The sequence below is a fragment of the Pristiophorus japonicus genome, chromosome 28 (genome assembly GCF_044704955.1).
Source record: "Pristiophorus japonicus isolate sPriJap1 chromosome 28, sPriJap1.hap1, whole genome shotgun sequence".
Classification (NCBI taxonomy): domain Eukaryota; kingdom Metazoa; phylum Chordata; class Chondrichthyes; family Pristiophoridae; genus Pristiophorus; species Pristiophorus japonicus.
Window position 1 is genome coordinate 853,250 of NC_092004.1, and position 19,471 is coordinate 872,720.

The window sequence follows — 19,471 nt, forward strand, 5'->3', positions numbered from 1 at the left end:
TACTTGATTCTGCCCCTTGATCGAGCTAAATCCCATATTTTTAGGGACAATTCCCTTGTTTCGGAGCTTCAGAAAAAAGCTAAATCATGTCTGGAAACATGGCAATTCGCCCCAGGAAGAGGGAATTAGCTCATAAGCAAAGACATTAGCTCCTGAAACAGGGAACTCAACTCCAGAGGCAATGCTATCATCTACAGAATCAGGGGAATTAGCTCCAAAAACAGTGGAATTATACGATCCAGAAACGAGTGAAGTATGTTTCCATAAACAAATTTATTTGGAGCAAAGGAAACAGGAGATTTAGGTGATCCAGATAGATGGTAATTCGGAGAGGGCAGCATTAACGTGGGGCTCTGAAGCAGGCACCAGAATCTGGGAAATGTGGAGGCAACTCCAGAAACAAGTCAATTAGCTGATCATGTAGTCGGAGAATTCGGGAATTCATCATAAACAATATACTTTGGTTCGAGATATCTATATCAGGAAATGAGTGGCCACATGAAAAGGCCAATTAGTTGTAACATAAACAATGCAATTGAGAGCATCAGAATCAGAGGAATTAGGAACTGCAGATACAGGAGAAATAGGACCTCCAGATATTGGGGAATTAGCTCGAGCAACATCGGCATTAGCTCGTGAAACTGGTGATTTAGCTACCGAAACTGCGGAGTTACTTCTGGAAACGGATTAGAAGCTCCAAAAACTGGGAAATTAGGATATCCAGAAAAAAGTTATGTGAGCTCCAGAAGCAGGAAAATTAACTCCAGGAAAAGGGGAATTTGAAGCCGCAGAATGTGAGGAAGTGTGAGCTCCATGAAAACGGCAATTAGCTCAGAAAGAAGGGAATTAGCGCCAGAAACAGGGGAATTAGGTGTTAAAACTGTGGAAGTATGTCTTCTTGCAGGATAATTAAAAGAGCGCACAATAAACAGGACAATTCGGCAAAGTACTAGGCACGTAAAAAGGACAATTATGGGCTTCTTAAACCGCTCAACCTGTAGCTCCAGAAAAAAGGGAAATAAGGAGCTCCAGAGGAAATTTCCACAGAGAAATGTTTATCTACAGAGACCGTTGAAGTAGCAAAGGAAAAAGGGGAGTTTTTCGAGAAACAACTGCATTAGGAGATCCACAATCTGGGATATTAGGAATTGCAGGAAAAAAAATGAGCTTCAGAAAATGGGGAATTAGCTCCAGTAAGAATGGCATTGAGAGCTGCAGGGACGGGAGATGGGAGTTCCAGGATTACTGTAATCAATTCCAGAAACCGGGGAATTAGGACTAGAGATATGAGAATTAGCAGTCACAGAAACTGCCTAATTGTGCGCTGGAGAAACAGTGGAATTAGGATTTCGAGAAACAGGGGAAATTATACAGTACACCAGAAGTAGCCCCAGAAGCAAAGGAATTATATCGGGTAAATGGAAGCGCAATTAGATTTTTGATAAAACGCAAAATTTGAATCTCTAGAAACAGGTAATTGTGATCTCCACAAATATCTGAAATGGCTCCAGCAACAGGGGAATTGTACCTGCATAACCTGTGGTAGTAGGAACTCCAGCAACAGCTGCATTCGGAGCTCACATAAGGTGAGATTTAACAGCTCCAATAACATTAACGAACCCTGGAACATGCGAAATAGCAGCAGAAACAGGGGCAATATGATAGACTTCATTACAGGCTTTAGTTCCATAAGCGGGGAATTATCTCCAGATATATTGGAGAAAACTCCATAAACTGGGGAATTAATTGCTCCAGTAACACCAAAATTAGGAGCTCCATAAAGAAGGGAATTATGTCCTGAAATATGGTGATTAGCTACAGAAAGTGGGAATATCAGGTGCTCTAGAAATAGTGGGCGTCTCAGCTACAGAAACAATGTGATTATCTCCAAGAACAAAGGAAGTTGCTCCAGAAACAGAGAAATTAGGAGTTCCACAGACTGGGAAATTAGTACCTCTCGGAACAGGGGTATTAGCGCAAGAGACTGTGAAATTAGCTCCAGAAGCGTTTGGAAAGAGCAGAGTTAGCTCTCGGAAGAGTTGCCTTCACTGTCCCTGCAGCAGGGGATTTAGGAGAGCGCAGCATAAATAGGACATTTCGATGATATACAAATATATATATATATATATATATATATATATATAACTAAAAGACACTTAAATGAGACAATTAGTTGCTTCACAAACAGCACAATTTATAGCTCGAGAAAATGGACAATTAGTAGCTCCACAAAGAAATCAGAATCTCCAGAAAGAGGGGAACTTGGACTTCCAGAAACTATGCAATCTTCTCCGGTAACAAAGTTATTAGCTCCAGAATAGTTGAATTAGCTACGGAAAGAGGGGAATTCACTCAAGGAACTGTGAAATTAGAAGTCGCAGAACGAGGGGAAGTAGGAGCTCAGGAACGCGGGGATTTGCGCAGAAACAAGGGAATTAGTTCCAGAAACCGTGGAATTACGTTTTGAAAGATGACAAGTAGGAGGTGCAGAAACTGAAAATTTGCAGCTCCAGAAACAATGTTATTCACTCCAGAAACAGGGCAAGGGGGAAATGCAGAAGTAGGGGAAGTGAGCTGCAGGAACACAGGAATAATCACAGCTGTGCATAAGTAGCTCCAGAAACAGGGGAATTATGTTTAGAAATAGGAGAGTTACTTTGAGAAAAGATGAATATTCTGTTCATGTTGCAGGGTAATTAGAAGAGCGCACCATAAACAGGATAATTCGGATAATATCTACGAGACTCGTACACACATAAAATCGACAAAAATGTCCTTCATAATCTGCACATTTTGGAGCTCCAGATATATGGAAATCTGGATCACCATCGTAATTTGCCCCAGAAAAAAAGATATTAGCGCCAGAAACCGTTGAATTAGGAAAAAGAAACAGGGGATTTACCACCAGAATCAGATGAGGTATTTCAAACGCCAGAAAAAAGAATTGCTCCAGAAACAGGGGAATTAGCTCCAGGAACAGTGGAATTAGGAGCTATAGAGAGGGGAATTAAGAGTTCCAGGAATACTGGAATTAGTTCAGGAACATGGGTATGAGCTCCAGAAACAGGGGCATTAGGACTAGAAAGATGAGCATTCGGAGTTACAGAACTTGCCGAATTGGGCACTGCAGAAACTGCGGAATTAGGATTTCCAGCAACACGGGAAATTATTCTGGACAGCAGAAGTAGTTCCAGAAACAATTAGAAAGAGAACAGTTGGCTCAAGAAACAGGTATGCTAGCTATTCCTGTAGCAGGGGAATTAGGAGACCGCACTATAAGCAGAATAATTCGGACCTAAATATATTGGGGAAATGGTAGCCACATAAAAAGCACAATTAGATGTTTCATAAATAGAGTAATTTGATGGTCTAGCAAAAGGGCAATTAGGTTCTTCACAAAGAAGTAAAATATCTCCAGAATCAGGGGAACAACGACCTGCACAACCTGGGTACTATGAGCGTCAGCTTGAGCAGCATTTGGAGCTCCCAAAAGAAGGGAGTTAGCAGCTGCAAGAACATTGAAACTAACCCCGGAACAAGAGAAATAGCTCCATAAACAGTGGAAATGGGATATCCTTAATTACAGGAATTAATTCCAGAAACCGGGGAATTAGCTCCATAACTTTTGGAGTTAACTCCACAAACAGGGAAATTAAGTGCTCCAGAAACACTGTAATTAGGAGCTCCAGAAAGGGGGGAAATTATGTCCAGAAATATGGTGATTAGCTTCCGAAAGAGGGAGAATCTGGTGCTCCAGAAACACAGAATTGTCATCTCGAGACAAGGGGTTTAGGTCCAGGGACAGGGGAAGTTGATCCAGAAACAGAAGAATTAGGCGCTCCACAAACTGGGAAATTAACAGCTGCAGGAATATTGCAATTCGTTCCAGAAACAGCGCAATTAGCTCCAGAAATAGGGGAACTGCATTTAGAAAGAGCGGAATTAGCTCTCGAAAGAAGTGACTTAGCTGTCCCTGCAGCAGAGGAATTAGGAGAGCGCACCACGCATAGGACATTTCGGAGATATACATATAGAACTAGTAGACACTAAAATAGGACAATTAGCTGCAGTAACAGAGAATGCCCTCCAGGAACAGGGAAATTAGGAGTCATCGAAAGAGGAAACGTGGAGATCCAGGAACATGGAAATTAGCGCAGAAAAAGGGAATTAGCGTCAGGTGCAGGGAATTTGGTCGAGAAACTGTGGAATTACGTCCAGAAAGTTGAAAAGTTTGAGTAACAGAAACTCGTATAATAGCAGCTCCAGAAACAGTCGATTTAGCTGCAGAAAAAGAGTAATGGTGAGCTGCAGAAACAGCAGAAGCGAGCTGCAGCAACGGAGGAGTAATCGCAGTACAGCGCAATTACCTTCAGAAAGAGGGAAATTATTTTTAGAAAGAGGAGATTTACCTCAAGAAACATTTTCTGTTCATGTTGCAGAGTAATTAGGAGAGCGCACATTAAAAAGGAGACTCCAGGATGGTATGTTGCCTCCCTGGTGCAAGGGTCAAGGATGTCTCGGAGCGGGTGCAGGACATTCTGAAATGGGAGGGAGAACAGCCAGTTGTCGTGGTGCACATTGGTACCAACGACATAGGTAAAAAAAGGGATGAGGTCCTACGAAACGAATTTAAGGAGCTAGGAGCTAAATTAAAAAGTAGGACCTCAAAAGTAGTAATCTCGGGATTGCTACCAGTGCCACGTGATAGTCAGAGTAGGAATCGCAGGATAGCGCAGATGAATACGTGGCTTGAGCAGTGGTGCAGCAGGGAGGGATTCAAATTCCAGGGGCATTGGGACCGGTTCTGGGGGAGGTGGGACCAGTACAAACCGGACGGTCTGCACCTGGGCAGGACCGGAACCAATGTCCTGGAGGGAGTGTTTGCTAGTGCTGTTGGGGAGGATTTAAACTAATATGGCAGGGGGATGGGAACCAATGCAGGGAGACAGAGCGAAACAAAAAGGAGACAAAAGCAAAAGACAGAAAGGAGATGAGGAAAAGTGGAGGGCAGAGAAAACCAAGGCAAAGAACAAAAAGGGCCACTGTACAGGAAAATTCTAAAAGGACAAAGGGTTTTAATAAAACAAGCCTGAAGGCTTTGTGTCTTAATGCAAGGAGTATCCGCAATAAGGTGGATGAATTAATTGTGCAAATAGATGTTAACAAATATGATGTGATTGGGATTACGGAGACGTGGCTCCAGGATGATCAGGGCTGGGAACTCAACATTCAGGGGTATTCAACATTCAGGAAGGATAGAATAAAAGGAAAAGGAGGTGGGGTAGCATTGCTGGTTAAAGCGGAGATTAATGCAATAGTTAGGAAAGACATTAGCTTGGATGATGTGGAATCTATATGGGTAGAGCTGCAGAACACCAAAGGGCAAAAAACGTTAGTAGGAGTTGTGTACAGACCTCCAAACAGTAATAGGGATGTTGGGGAGGGCATCAAACAGGAAATTAGGGGTGCATGCAATAAAGGTGTAGCAGTTATAATGGGTGACTTTAATATGCACATAGATTGGGCTAGCCAAACTGGAAGCAATACGGTGGGGAGGATTTCCTGGAGTGCATAAGGGATGGTTTTCTAGACCAATATGTTGAGGAACCAACTAGGGGGGAGGCCATCTTAGACTGGGTGTTGTGTAATGAGAGAGGATTAATTAGCAATCTCAATGTGCGAGGCCCCTTGGGGAAGAGTGACCATAATATGGTGGAATTCTGCATTAGGATGGAGAATGAAACAGTAATTTCAGAGACCATGGTCCAGAACTTAAAGAAGGGTAACTTTGAAGGTATGAGGCGTGAATTGGCTAGGATAGATTGGCGAATGATACTTAGGGGGTTGACTGTGGATGGGCAATGGCAGACATTTAGAGACCGCATGGATGAATTACAACAATTGCACATTCCTGTCTGGCGTAAAAATAAAAAAGGGAAGGTGGCTCAACCGTGGCTATCAAGGGAAATCAGGGATAGTATTAAAGCCAAGGAAGTGGCATACAAATTGGCCAGAAATAGCAGCGAACCTGGGGACTGGGAGAAATTTAGAACTCAGCAGAGGAGGACAAAGGGTTTGATTAGGGCAGGGAAAATGGAGTACGAGAAGAAGCTGCAGGGAACATTAAGGCGGATTGCAAAAGTTTCTATAAGTATGTAAAGAGAAAAAGGTTGGTGAAGACAAACGTAGGTCCCCTGCAGTCAGAATCAGGGGAAGTCATAACGGGGAACAAAGAAATGGCAGACCAATTGAACAAGTACTTTGGTTCGGTATTCACTAAGGAGGATACAAACAACCTTCCGGATATAAAAGGGGTCAGAGGGTCTAGTAAGGAGGGGGAACTGAGGGAAATCTTTATTAGTCGGGAAATTGTGTTGGGGAAATTGATGGGATTGAAGGCCGATAAATCCCCAGGGCCTGATGGACTGCATCCTAAGTACTTAAGGAGGTGGCCTTGGAAATAGCGGATGCATTGACAGTCATTTTCCAACATTCCATTGACTCTGGATCAGTTCCTTTGGAGTGGAGGGTAGCCAATGTAACCCCACTTTTTAAAAAAGGAGGGAGAGAGAAAACAGGGAATTATGGACCGGTCAGCCTGACCTCAGTAGTGGGTAAAATGATGGAATCAATTATTAAGGATGTCATAGCAGTGCATCTGGAAAATGGTGACATGATAGGTCCAAGTCAGCATGGATTTGTGAAAGGGAAATCATGCTTGACAAATCTTCTGGAATTTTTTGAGGATGTTTCCAGTAAAGTGGACAAAGGAGAACCAGTTGATGTGGTATATTTGGACTTTCAGAAGGCTTTCGACAAGGTCCAACACAAGAGATTAATGTGCAACGTTAAAGCACATGGGATTGGGGGTAGTGTGCTGACGTGGATTGAGAACTGGTTGTCAGACAGGAAGCAAAGAGTAGGAGTAAACGGGTACTTTTCAGAATGGCAGGCAGTGACTAGTGGAGTTCCGCAAGGTTCTGTGCTGGGGCCCCAGCTGTTTACATTGTACATTAATGATTTAGACGAGGGGATTAAATGCAGTATCTCCAAATTTGCGGATGATACTAAGTTGGGTGGCAGTGTGAGCTGCGAGGAGGATGCTATTAGGCTGCAGAGTGACTTGGATAGGTTAGGTGAGTGGGAAAATGCATGGCAGATGAAGTATAATGTGGATAAATGTGAGGTTATCCACTTTGGTGGTAAAAACAGAGAGACAGACTATTATCTGACTGGTGACAGATTAGCAAAAGGGAAGGTGCAACGAGACCTGGGTGTCATGGTACATCAGTCATTGAAGGTTAGCATGCAGGTACAGCAGGCGGTTAAGAAAGCAAATGGCATGTTGGCCTTCATAGCGAGGGGATTTGAATACAGGGGCAAGGAGGTGTTGCTACAGTTGTACAGGGCCTTGGTGAGGCCACACCTGGAGTATTGTGTACAGTTTTGGTCTCCTAACTTGAGGAAGGACATTCTTGCTATTGAGGGAGTGCAGCGAAGGTTCACCAGACTGATTCCCGGGATGGCGGGACTGACCTATCAAGAAAGATTGGATCAACTCGGCTTGTATTCACTGGAGTTCAGAAGAATGAGAGGGGACCTCATAGAAACGTTTAAAATTCTGACGGGTTTAGACAGGTTAGATGCAGAAAGAATGTTCCCAATGTTGGGGAAGTCCAGAACCAGGGGTCACAGTCTGAGGATAAGGGGTAAGCCATTTGGGACCGAGATGAGGAGAAACTTCTTCACCCAGAGAGTGGTGAACCTGTGGAATTCTCTACCACAGAAAGTAGTTTAGGCCAATTCACTAAATATATTCAAAAGGGAGTTAGATGAAGTCCTTACTACTCGGGGGATCAAGGGTTATGGCGAGAAAGCAGGAAGGGGGTACTGAAGTTTCATGTTCAGCCATGAACTCATTGAATGGCGGTGCAGGCTAGAAGGGCTGAATGGCCTGCTCCTGCACCTATTTTCTATGTTTCTATGTTACTATGTTTTTCCTGTAGCAGGGGAATTAGGAGAGCGCAACATAAGCAAATGAATTCAGAGCTAAATATTTAAGCGAAATGGTAGCATCATATAAAGCACAATTAGGTGTTTCATAATCAGCTCAATTTGAAGCTCCAGAAAGAGGGGACTTAGGATCTTCACCAACAACTGAAATAGGTCCAGAAAGATGGGAAAAAGAATCTGCATGACCTGGGATAGTAGGACCTCCAGCAATAGCGGCATTCGGAACTCCCATTACATGGAATTTAGCAGCTGCAAGAACATTGCAACTTAACCCGGAACAAGGGAAATAACTCCAGAAACAGGGGCAATGGTATATCCTTAATTACAGGAATGAATTCCATAAACTGGAGAATTGGCTCCAGAAATATTGGCGTAAAATCCACAATCTGGGGAATTAAGTGCTCCAGTAACAGCAAAATTAGAAGCACCAGAAAGAAGGGAATTATGTCCAGAAATATGTGACTAGATTAAGAAAGATGGAGAATCAGGTGCTCCAGAAACATGGACTTATCTGCTACAGAAACAAAGTGATTAGCTGCAGAAACCGTGGAATTTGCTCCAGAAACAGAGGAATTAGGAGGTCCATAGATTGCGAAATTAGTAGCTCCGAGAACAGTGGCATTAGCTACAGAAACAGCATAATTAGCTCCAGAAACACGGGAATTGCGTTTAAAAAGAGGAGAGTTAGTTCTCGAAATAGATGACTTATCTGTCCTTCCACCAAGGGATTTCGAAGAGCGCACCATATACAGTACATTTCGGAGATATATAAATATATAATTCCTTGACACTAAATAGAACTATTAGGTGCTTCCTCAACATCGCAATTTGGAGCAGCAGAAAAAGGCCAATTCGGAGCTCCATAAACAACTCAGAATCTCCAGAAATAGAGGAACAAGGACTTCTAGAAACTATGGAATTTTTTCTGGAAATATAGGTATCAGCACCACAAACAGTTGAATTAGCTACAGAAACAGGGGAATGCTCTCCAAGAACGAGGAAATTAGGAGTCGCAGAAAGAGGGGAAGTAGCAGCTGCAGGAACACATTAATTAGCGCAGAAACAAGGGTATTAGATCTAGAAACAGCGTAATTAGGTTTGGAAATAAGAAAATTAGGATTTACAGATGCTGGTAAATTAGCAGCTCAAGAAACAGGGCAATACAGAGCTGCAGAAACAGGGGAGACGAGCTGCAGGAACACAGGAATAATCACAGCACAGAGTAATTAGCTCCAGAAGCATGGGAATTATCGTTAAAAAGAGGAGAGTTACCTCCAGAAAAGGTGAATTTTCTGTTCATGTTGCAGGGTAATTCGGAGAGCGCACCATAAACAGGACAATTCGGAGCCATATATATCGGCAAACTACTAGATACATAAAGAGGACAATTATGTGCTTCATAAACCACACAATTCTGAGCTCCAGAAATATGGAAATTTGAAGCTCCACTGAAACTGTCTCCAGAAAAAATGTATTGGCTCCAGAAACAGTTGAATTGCCAACAGAAACAGGGGAGTTACCTCCAGAAACAGATTAGCAGATCCAAAATCTGGGATATTCGGAACCCCAGAAAAAAGATTAGCTCCAGAAACAGGGCATTAGCTCCAGGAACACGGGAATTAGAAGCTGCAGAGCGGGGAACTAATAGTTCTAGAAATACTGGAATTAGTTACGAAACAACCGTATTAGCACTTAATACAGGGGAATTAGTTCCAGAAAGATGAGACGTAGGAGTAACAGAAAGTGCCAAATTGGGCCCTGGAGTAACTGGAGGATTCGGAGCTCCAGAAACGCTGGAATTTGGTCTTTACACAAAGGAAACAAAGGAATCACATTTAGAAAGAGAAGAGTTTACTCAAGAAACAGGTACCGAGCTATCCCTGCAGCAAGGGATTTAGGAGAGCGCAACATAAGCAGAATAATTCGGAGCTAAATATATCGGGGAAATGGTAGCCACATAAAAAGCACAATAAGGTGCTTCATAAACAGTGCAATTTGAAGATCCAGAAAGAGGGAAATTAAGATCTCCACAAACAACTGAAATAGCTCCAGAAACAGGGGAACTCGGACCTGCATAACCTTTTGTAGTAGGAGCTCCAGCAACAGCTGCATTCGGAGCTTTCATAAGCTGAGACTTAGCAGCTCCAAGAACATTTAAATTAACCCCGTAACAAGGGATATAGCTCCAGAAACACGGGGAAGGGGATATCTTTAATGACAGGAATTAATTCCAGATGTCGTGCAATTAGCTCCAGAAATATTGGAGTTAATTACACAAACTGGGGAATTAAGTGCTTCAGAAACACCTGAATTAGGAGCTCAGAAAGAGGGGAATTATGTCCAGAAATATTGCAATTAGTTCCAGAAACAAGGGCAATCAGGTGCTCCAGAAGCAAGAGTTACAAGGTGTTTCGTTCCAGGAACAGGGGAAGGTGCTCGAAAAACAGAAGAATTTGGAGCTCCACAGACTGAAAAATTAACAGCACCAGAAACAGCGCAATTAGCTCCAGCCACAGGATAATTCCGTTTAGAAATTGCTGAGTGAGCTCTAGAAAGAGGTGACGTAGCTGTCCTTGCAGCAGGAGATTTCGGTTGTTGCATCATAAAAAGAACATTCCGGAGACATATATAGCTATTAGTCACTTAGATAGGACAATTAGTGTTTCATAAACATTCAATTTGGAGCTCCAGGAAAAGGACAATTAGGTGCTCCACAGACAAATCAGAATCTCCAGAAAGAGGGAACTAGGACTTCATGAAACGATGGAATTTTCTCCGTAAATAAAGATATTCGCTCCAGAAATAGTTGAATTATCTACAGAGCAGGGGCATGCCATGTAGGTGCAAGGAAATGCAAGGAAGTGCCAGTAGGAGCTCCAGGAACACGGGAATTATAAACGTCGAAACACAGTAAATAGATGCAGAAGTAGGCTATTCGGCTCTTCGACCCTGCACCACCATTCAATAAGATCATGTCTGATCATTAATCTCAGTACCTGTTTCATGCTTTCTCTCCATTGATTCCTTTAGTCGTAAGGGATATACCCTCATCTCAGTCCTAAATGGCTTACCCCTTATCTTTAGTCTGTTTCCTCTGGCTGTGGACTTCCCTACGTCGGGAGCACTTTTTCTGCATCGAAACTGTCCAATCCTGTCAGAATTTTATATATTTCTGTGAGATCCCTTCACATCCTTCTAAACTCCAGTGAATACAGGCCCAGTCGATCCACTCTCTCCTCATATGTCAGTCCTACCATCCCTCGAATTATTCTGCCCTCTCTCAATATCAAGAACGTCCTTGTTCAGATTAGGAGACCAAAACTGAACAAAATATTCTAGGTGACGCCTCATGAAGGCGCTGTACAACTGCAGGAAGAACTCCCTGCTCCTATTCTCAAATCCCCTAGGTATGATGGCCAACATATAATTTGCCATTTCTCACTGACTGCTATACCTTCATGCCAACTTTCAATGACTGGTTTTCCAAGAGAGCCAGGTCTAGTTGCACCTCTTATTTTCCTAATCTACCAACATTGAGATAATATTCTGCCTTCGTATTTACTTGAACAGTGCAATAGAACAAAGGTATCCAAAAGACACTGGAGAATGATGAATACTGCTCCACATTTTTCAGGAGTCATGTATCTATTTTGATTTCTGTTTTCAATTTGGGGGTCAAAAGAATAGCCACTGATCATTGCAGGAAGCATTTATCATGCTGCAACATATTACAAAGTATGGCCTCGAAACTTATCTCGGTCAGTTGTGCAAAATTGGCAGCATCGAATTCGCCGCTCGATATGCATTCATAGCGCAGAAACAAGGGAGTTAGCTCCAGAAATATGGGAATAACGTCTAGAAACTGTGGAATTTGCTCCTGAAAGATGAAAAGTAGGTGTTTTAGAAAGTTTCACAGCTTGAGGAGGTGGGTAGGAGAACTTAGCGGTGGGGCTTGTAGAAGAGCTTAGGGGGGGTTATGAATGCTTGCAGGGATTGGAGAGATGGGTGAGGGAGATTGGTGTGTCGAGACATTGGGGGAGCGCATAGGGCGCAGAAGTGATTGCGAGTGTAGAATAGGTTGTGGGGAGTCGGAGAGCTTGTTGGATAGAAGAGCTTGGGGGTAGAAGAGAACTGGAGAGTTGTGTAGAAGTGTGTTGGCTGTAGAAGAGAGCTTGTGTGGGAGTAGAGGAGGGCCTTGGTGCGTAGCAGCTAGCTTGGGGGCGGTTATAAGTGTGCTTGGAGGGGATTTAAGGGAGCTTGTGGGGGAAAGTGAGCTTGGTGGAGTGAGCTTGTGGGGAATGGAGCTTGGGGGTGGAAAGAGAGCTTGTCGGGGGGGGCGGGGTGTGCGAGCTTGGGGGCAGGGAGCCTGCATGGCGGGGAGCAGAGCTTGTGGGCGGAGAGCTTCGGTGGATAGTTGGGCTTGGAGGTGTCGGAGCGATTGGATGTTGGTCGGTGAGATTGGGGAGTTAGGAGAGTTTGGGGTTATCGCAGAGCTTGTGGCGTAGGAGTGCTTTCGGGAGTAGGAGCTTGGTGGGTAGAAAAGCCTGGAAGGGGTAGAGGAGCGTTGCGAGGCGGGGGTTGAATTGTGTTGATGAAATTGATAGGATTGAAGGCCGATTAATCCCCAGGTCCTGATGGTCTGCATCCTAGAGTACTTAAGGAGGGGCCTTGGAAATAGCGGATGCATTGACAGTGATTTTCCAATTTTGCACAGAATCTGGATCAGTTCCTGTGGAGTGGAGGGTAGCAAATGTAAACCCACTTTTTAAAAAAGGAGGGAGAGCGAAATCAACGAATTATAGACCGGTCAGCCTGACATCGGTAGTGGGAAAAGTGATGGAATCAATTATTATGGATGTCACAGCAGCGCATTTGCCATGAGTTGACATGATAGTTCCAAGTCAGCATTGATTTATGAAAGGGAAATCATGCTTGACAAATCTTGTAGAATGTTTTGAGGATATTTCCACTAAAGTGGACAAGGGGGACTTTCACAAGGCTTTCGACAAGTTCCCACACAAGAGATTAATGAGCAAATTTAAATCACATGGGATTGGGGGTAGTGTACTGACGTGGTTTGAGAACTGGTTGGCAGACAGGGAGAAAAAATTCGGAGTAAATGGGTACTTTTCAGAATGGCAGGCAGTGACTAGTGGGGTACCGCAAGGTTCTGTGCTGGGGCACCAGCTGTTTACATTATACATTAATGATTTAGATGAGGGGATTAAATGACATATCTCCAAATTACGGATGAAACTAAGTTGGGTGGCAGTGTGAGCTGCGAGGAGGATGCTATGAGGCTGCAGAGTGACTTGGATAGGTTAGGTGGATGGGAAAATGCATGGCAGATGAAGTATAATGTGGATAAATGTGAGGTTATCCACTTTGGTGGTAAAACAGAGAGACAGCCTATTATCTGAAAGGTGACAGATTAGGAAAAGGGGAGTGCAAAGATACCTGGGTGTCCTGGTACATCAGTCATTGAAGGTTGGCATGCAGGCGATTAAGAAATCAAATAGCATGTTGGCCATCCTAGCGAGGGGATGTGAGTACAGTGGCAAGGATGTGTTGCTACAGTTGGACAGGGCCTTGGTGAGGCCACAACTGGAATATGGTGTACAGTTTTGTTCTCCTAACTTGGGGAAAGACATTCTTGCTATTGAGGGAGTGCAGCGAAGATTCACCAGACTGAGTCCCGGGATGGCGGGACTGACATATCAAGAATGATTGGATCAACTGGGCTTGTATACACTGGAGTTCAGAAGAATGAGAGGTGATCTCAGAGAAACCTTTAAAATTCTGACGGGTTTAGACAGCTTAGATGCAGGAAGAATGTTCCCAATGTTGGGGAAGTCCAGATCCAGGTGTCTCAGTCTAGGGATAAGGGATAAGGCATTGAGGACCGAGATGAGTAGAAACTTCTTCACCCAGAGAGTGGTGAACCTGTGGAATTGTCTACCACAGAAAGGTGTTGATGTCAATTCACTAAATATATGTTAAAAAGAGTTGGATATAATCCTTACCACCAGAGGGATGAAGGGATATGGCGAGACAGCTGGAATGGGCTACTGAAGTTACATGTTCAGCCATGAACTCATTGTATGGCGGTGCAGGCTCGAAGGGCAGAATGACTTACTCCTGCACCTATTTTCTCTGTTTCTAATACTTTTGCTCACTAATCGCTCTCACATCTGTCTTTCTTTGCCTTAAATATATTCAATAAGTAGTCTCCATAGCTCTCTGGGGCAGAGAATTGCGTAGAATTACAACCGTCTGAGAGAAGAAATTATTCTGCATCTCAGTTTTAAATGGGCGACGCCGTATTTTAAGACTATCTCCCCTAGTTTTGGTTTATCCTATGTGTAAATGTCCTCTATGCATCCAGCTTCTCGAAACCGCTCATTTTCTTTTAAGTTACAATAAGATCACCTCTTATTCTTCTGAACTCCAATGTGTGCAGGCACAACCTTCTCAACTTGTCCTCATAAATCCATCCCCGCATCTTCAGAATCAACCAAGTAAACGTACTCTGAACAGCTTCCAATGCTAGAATATCCTTCCTTAAATACAGAGAAGACTACTCGACGCAGTACTCCAGGTGTGGCCTCATCAATACCCAGTACTGTTCGAGCAGGACTTAACTGGTTTTATCCTCTATCCACCTTGCAATAAATTCAAACATTCTATTTGGATTCTTGTGTATTTGCTTTACATGCAAACTAACTTGCTGTGTTTTATTGAGAAGGATTCCCAGGTCTACCTTTGCAATGTTTCGCCATTTAAATTGTAATGTGCTTTTCGGGTATTTCTGCCAAGCTGGACAACATCGCATTTTCCCATGTTATAATCCATCTGGCAAAATTTTCCTCACTCATTTCGGCTGTCTGTATCCCTTTGCAGATATTTTGTGTACTCAAAGTTTGCTTTCCCACCTTTCTTTATATGATCAGCAAATTGGTCACATTACCCTCGTCCCTTCATCCAAGTCATTTATATAGATTGTAAATAGTTGAGGACCTAGCACTGATCCTTGCCGCATCACACTCGTCACTGTTTGCCATCGGGAAAATGAGGCATTTATCTCGACTCGCTGTTTTCTGTTAGTTAGCCAATCCTCTACACATTGTAAAATATTACACCCAAAGCCGAGGGCTTTAATCTTCTGCAGTAACCTCTTAGTTGGCACCATATCGAATGCCTTTCGCAACTCGAAATACTTCACATCCACTGGTCTGCCCCCCTTACCCACCCTGCTCGTGACATCCTCAAAGAACTCCAGCAGTGTGTCTTTGTCACCGTCGACTGTCTGTCTCCATCCCGCTCTGTCTGCCTCGTTTTGTCTATCTCTCTCTCTCCCATTGTCGCTATCACCCTGTCAGTCTCTCGCTGCTTCTCTGTTAATTTCTCTCTCTCTCAATTGGTTTGTCCCTTTGTCACGGTGCCCATTTCTCTTTGCTACTCGATTACTGTTCTGACAGATTTAGCAAGCATCAGTTCCTCCTTAGTAAAGTGGTGAATATCCCTACCAGTTAAATGGACGACCGGGGTTCAGTTCTCCAATAGGGAATAAAGCATTGTTAAGGTAGTGGATTTTACCTTTGTTTCTTGGTGTAGATTTATATTAATATATTACAGAGCAATATAGAACAGTAACAAATACAGCAAGAGGAGACAGTCTCTTCCGGAAATTTTCGGGAAGATGTGCCCTTCTGCGGCAGAGAGATGGATCATTGAGTTGCACCTGCGTAACGTTTATATAATCAGAGACTCCATCGTCGTTGGAAATGGGTAAGGCGATCGACTCGAAATCCATTGGTGTTTTCCTGTGCAGGATCGAATCCTGTCGTCCACAATTAACATAAGAAATAGAAGCAGGAATAAACTATTTATGCACTATGCCATTCAAAATGATCATGGCTGATTTGATCATAATCTACTCTCCCCATATCGCTTTTGCTCACTAATCGCTCAAACATTTGTCTTTTTTTGCCTTACATATATTCAATGACTAGCCACCGCAGCTCTCTGGGGCAGAGAATTTCATAGAGTTACAACATTCTGAGAGAAGAAATCGCTCCTCCTCTCAGTTTTAAATGGGCGACACTGTATTTTTAGACGATGACCCCTAGTTTTGGTTTATCCTATGTGGAATTATCCTCTCTGCATCCAGCATGTCGAAACCCCTCATTTTCTTTTAAGTTACCTTAAAATCACTTCTCATTCTTCTGAACTCCAATATGTGCAGGCACAATCTACTCGACCTGTCCTCAGAAGTCAACAACCGCATCTGCTGAATCAATCTAGTAAACCGACTGTCAACAGCCTCCAATGCTAGAATATCCTTCCTTAAATCCAGAGAAAACAGCTCTACGCAGTACTCCAGGTGTGGCCTGATCAATACCCTGTACCGTTCGAGCGGAACTTACCTTCTTTTATAGTCTAACATCCTTGCTATAAATGCCAACATTCCATTTGCCTTCCTGATTATTTGCTGTACCTGCAAACTAACTTGTTGTTTTCATGGACAAGGACCCCCAGATCTATCTCTGCTGCATCACTTTGCAATGTTTCTCCAAGTGCTTTTCTTTTATTTCGCCAAACTGGATAACATCGCATTTTCCCACGTTATAATCCATCTGGCAAACATTTTCCCACCTTCTTAAACTGTCTGTATTCGTTTGAAGATTTTTGTGTCGTCACAATTTGCTTTCCCACCTTTCTTTGTATGATTAGGAAACTTTGTTACATTACACTCGGTCCCTTCATCCAAGTCATTCATATAGATTGGAAGTAATTGAGGACCCAGGCCAGATCCTTGCGGCACTTCAGACGTCACGGTTTGCCAAAGGGAAAATTACGCATTTATCTCGACTCTCTGTTTTCTGTTAGTTGGCCAATCTTCTATACATTGTAAAATATTACTCCCAAAGCCGAGGGCTTTTATTTTGTACGGTAACCTCATATGTGGCACGATATCGAATATCCCTCTGGAACTCAAAATGCTACACATTATCCAGGCTGTTCGTGACATCCTCAAAGAACTCCAGAATTGAGTCTTTGTCACTCAGCCTGTCTGTCTCCGTCTCAAACAATCTGTCACTCTTTGTCCATCTCTCTATCGCGCTGTCTGACTCTCGCTGCTACTCTGTTTGTCTCTCTCTCAATTGGTTTCTCGCTTTCTCACGGTGTGCAGCTCTGTTTGTAGCTCGATTGCTGCTCTAACAGGTTGTGCTGCTGTCAGTTCCTCGTTAATATAACGATGAGTGCCCTCGCCTGTCAAGCAGGAGATTGAGGGTTCAATTCCTCGACGAGGAGGAAGCATTTTTAACATATCGAATTTCGCTTCTGTTTCTTTGTGCAGATTTGTATTAAAATATTGCAGAGCAATATTGAAGTAACAAATGTCGCAAGAGGAAATTGTCTCTTCCAGAAGGTTTCGCGAAGATGTGCCCTTGTGCTGCAGAGAGATGATGACTGAGTTTTGTCAGAGTAACATTTAAAGAGGCAGAGACACAGTAGTCATGGCCGAGTCGTTAAAACGATGGATTCGAAATCTCTGAATCTCAATTGGTCTGTGTCTTTCTCACGGTGTCCAGTTCTGTTATCTTGTTATCTACCCTGTCCGTTACATCCTGAAACAATTCCAGCAAATCTGTCAAACGTTACTTCTCCTTCATAAATACATGCTGACTGTGCCTGGCTGATGTATGCTTTTACAAATGTACCGCCAATGCCTCTTTAATAATTAACTCCACATTTTCCTAATTACAGATGTGTGTGTCTCATTTTATCTGTGTTCATGTTACTGTCTCTATGTGTCTGTCTGCGTCCATAATGTCATCTTTTCTCTTTCTCTCGATGTATGTTTATGTTCCTTTCTAATCTGTGTCTGTCTGTGTTTATATGCATGTATTTCTATGCTTTCTTTGTTTTTATATCTGCCTGCTTATATTTGTCTGATCTGTGCTTCTCTCCGTGCTGTATGTGTATGTCTGTCTGTGTTGATGGACAGTCAACACGGATTTGTTAAAGGAAGTTTGTGTCCGACTAACTTAACGACAATAATCGAAGAGATAACCAGGAGCGTTGATGAAGGCAAAGCTTATATTGTAGTGTATATCGATTTTAGTAAAGCTTTTAACAAAGTCCCACAGGGCAGATTGGTCACAAAAGTAAATGCCCATGGCATCTAGGGTAAAGTGGCAATTTGGATCCAAAATTGTCTCAGAGGCATGAAGCCTGATTGTTTTGGTGTCTGGAAGGATGAATCTAGTGAGGTTCCGTGGAGCTCAGTACTAGTTACCTTGCTTTTTTTTGATATGCAACACTGATCTAGATTTGAATATATTTGGTACGATGAAGAAGTTTGCAGATAATGCTAAAATCGGCTGTGTGGTTGAAAATGAAGAAGCCAGCTGCTGTCTGCAGGAATATTTCATTCAACTGCTGAGGTGGGTGGGCAGGCCAGTGGCAAATTGAATTTAATCGAATGAAGTTTGATGAAATGCATTTGGGGATGTATAATATGGAAAGCAAATGCACATGAAATGGATGGATACTGAGAAGTGCAGTGGAACAAAGGGACCTTGGAGTGCATATCCACAGATGCCTGAAGGTAGCACGCCAGGTCGATAAGGTGTTTGCAAAGGCATACGGAATGCTTGCCTTTATGAGCCTAGGCATAGAATATAACAACAGGGAAGGTATGCTTGAACTGTAAAAAAACAAAGTTTACACCACAGCGACAGAAATGCGTGTAGCTGTGGTCACTGCGTTACATGAAGAACTTAACTGCACTGCAGAGTTTACAAGGGAGATTTACGAGGATGTTGCGGTGAATGGATAATCTAAGCTATGAAGACAGATTATAATGGCTGGATTTGTTTTCGTTGGTACAGAGGAGGCTGAGGGGAGATTTCATTGTTGTATATAAACTTATGAGGGCTCTGATATATTGGATGGAAAGGGTCTATTTCCCTGAGCAGTGGAGTCAAGAACAATAGGCATAAATTTAACGTAATTGGCAGAAGGTTTAGAAGGCGTTGAGGGGAAAGCTGTGGGAGTCAGGAATTCACTGCCTGAAAGGGTGGTCGAGGCAGAAATCCTCACCACATTTAAAAGGTACCTGGATATGAACCTGAATGCCGTAAACTACAGGGTTACTGAGCCAGAGCTGTAAAATGGGATTCGGCTGGATAGCCTCTTGTTGGCCAGCATGGACACGATTTGCTAACATGGCTTCCTTCCGTGCTGTAATCCTCTATGAATCTATGATTACATGTCTGTATCTGTCGGTATGTATGTGTGTGTCTATATGCGTGTCTGTGTTGATGTGTGTTAATCGATTAACACGCATTCAACTACTTACGGAAGATCAATGCCCAGAATTGGATTCAATACACCAGCTGGTGCGAATTAGCGTTTTATTTCGGTTTAGATATTTCCTGGCTTGTGTACT